This window comes from Didymella exigua, assembly GCF_010094145.1.
Source record: "Didymella exigua CBS 183.55 unplaced genomic scaffold M421scaffold_28, whole genome shotgun sequence".
NCBI classification, from domain to species: Eukaryota; Fungi; Ascomycota; class Dothideomycetes; order Pleosporales; family Didymellaceae; genus Didymella; species Didymella exigua.
Genome location: NW_022984802.1, coordinates 307,538 through 310,359, shown reverse-complemented (window position 1 = coordinate 310,359; position 2,822 = coordinate 307,538).

Genomic DNA, 2,822 nt, shown 5'->3' with positions numbered 1-2,822 from the left:
ACTACACTTAGTAATTATTAGAAGGAGTTACTTATAAGCTTAGATTAAGACCTAAACTTATATATATTACTTAGTGTCTTAGATTGCTATAGTATTTTAGGTAGAGGTACTGCTAGTAGGGTATACAGCTGCACTTTAAGGTAATCTAACACTACCTATATATTAGTAGGAATAAGCCCTAATACCTTAAAGGCCTTTTAGTAGTTAACCTTTATAAATATATTAAGGAATATATCCCTAAAGGCTAGTAGGAAGCCTTCCTTATTAATATAGAGGATATATTAGTGTGCTAAGTCTTAAATATATTAGGAGTACTTACGCTTTAATAGTAAGAAATAGACTATATTAAGTAGCTAGAGGATATATAATAAGTAAGGTAGTATATAGAGAGTAAGGATTTAGTTCTCTAGGTAATGTAACGGTCTAGACTCTAAAGCTAAAGAAGAGCTAGAGCTAGCCGGTTACATTAGCTTAGCCGGCTTGGCTTAAGCTGGATATATATTATCTACGCAGTTAACTAGACGTCTAGTTAACTTGTGCATGCTTTTTAGCAAAAGTTGTTAGGAAGTAGATATCCTTTATTGGCCTTTGGCCAGACTACTACAGGTAATAGTCCTTAAACTCCTAGTTAAGATAGCTCTTATAGCTGTCTAAGATAAGTAACCTATACACTCCTACCTAACACGTCTTTATATGCATGTTAAAGTGCTTTAACTACTTAATACTAAGCATGTTATTTATCTAACTATTCTTAGAGACTAAGAGCTTCTAATTATAGGGTATATCTGTCTCCTTATACTAGGCAGAGATAAAGACGCGTCCTTTGTAGATAATAAAATGTAGGGTTGCATACCTAGCAGCGCAGATGCTCTGGATAACAGTAACCCACTCGCGATCGCCTGGCTAAACAAGCTCTAGCTGAGCACGTCTCTCTAAGCCTGTTACAACCTTTAAAGACAAAGCAACACCTATCTAGAACCTAGTTTTATTAAAGTTATATATGTAGTTATTGCAAATACTATACTTAACTTAAGTATCCTCTACTAGCTTAAACTACGTGCTAATTATCTTAGGATCTTCCTATAGTATCCTCTTTCTATCCTTAGCTTAATTAAAGGCTATTTTAAGCTTGTCTAAACACATTACAAGCCTGCTAGCCTATAGTTTGCTAACAGGCTCTTCACTACACACACTAAGTATCTTATTAGCTATATCTGCTACCTTACATAGCTAGGGCGCAAATTCTTACAAATTAAGGTTAAGTATATACTAGACAATTGTCTGCTCCTCTAGTATAGTAAGTTTCTAGCAATTAGCATATAACGTACCTCACGGGCGAGTGGCCGGCCCGGGCGAGTGACCGGATTTTGCCAAGACCACACCAAACTTCAACTTCTCTTGCATATTACAGCAAGTTACTGCAAGTTACTATAACTTACAGTATACAGCACTAATCTACAGTATCTTGCGCATCTTTTATGCACGTTCGCGCGTTATGCCCTGCCTTACTACACCTGCTACAGCGTTGTAAAGACTAAGTGCCTAGTTCAACGCGCCTCTTCTTACTTGCCTTCTTCCTATTATTACAGGCTTTAAACTCCTTTAGGGTAGTTAAGCGCACTCCTTCACTAATAGTAAGAGTCCCCTCCCTCTAGATCCACTTCCTCTTGTGTGATTTACAGCGTGTGGCGGCCTTATTAGCAGCTTGAAGCTCTGCGACCTGGTTGCGCACTAAAACTAGTAAATGCGCCATTATCTCTGCGCCCTTAGTGAGCTAATTAAGAGCATTTACTATTAAAGTTAGAGAGCTATTACTATATTATTAAATCCTCTCTTTAATAAGCTTTAATTGCGACCTAAATTCTAGGGTGTTCTGTAGGGTTTAAGAGTGCTATGTACTCTTATCTACAGTAGGTAGTGGTGGAGTACATAGGCGCACTTTAAGCTTTAATATTACAGCCTCTAGATTAAAGGGGACCAAGCCAGCACCTCTAAATCCTCCCTAGATATTGCTCCTAGTAATAGAGGCATTAAAAGCTCCTTTAAAGCATGGTAAAAACTTAAGTTTTGTGATGCAAGTAATCTTGTTGCGTATTAGCAGCTCAGCTTAGCGACCATAGGCCTTCTTTATTAGGGCAAAACAACCCACGTCAAGCAGCTGCAACAGGTGCGATGAGTGTAGAGGCATACACAAGGTAACAATCTTGTGTTCTTCACAGTACTAGTAGAACTTAACTAAATTGTAGCTCTTATAGCCGTCTAGAATAAGCAGCTGATAGCTGCTAACAGTGCGCTCCTTTGTGTGCTTATTAAAGTGCTTCAGCCACTTAATACTAAGCTTGTTATTAGTCTAGCTGTTCTTAGAGACAGTAATAACCTAGTTGTAAGTTAAAGACAGCTCCTTATACTAGGTAGAGAGGTAGTGCTTGCCTTAGAAGATAACAAAGGGTAGGATACTCTATCCTAGACTGGCGGATGGGTACCATGTACCTAGGGTAGGGTATAGGTAGGGTATAGGTCGCACGGACGTAGGTATAGGTAGGGTAGGGTCGCACGGACCATAGGTATAGGTAGGGTAGGGTTGCACGGACTATAGGTAGGGTAGGGTAGCACGTGACTGGGTATAGGTATAGGTAGGGTAGCACGTGCTAGGTATAGGTTTGGTTTGGGTATATTACTAACCTAGTTTGTATACAACTAACCCTAGGTTGTACTAGTAGATTCTTTCGCATACACAATACTTAGAAGAAAAAGCATCTATAATTAATTATCACAGTCTATTATCACATACTTATGCTCTAAAGTATACAATAGTACAAAGT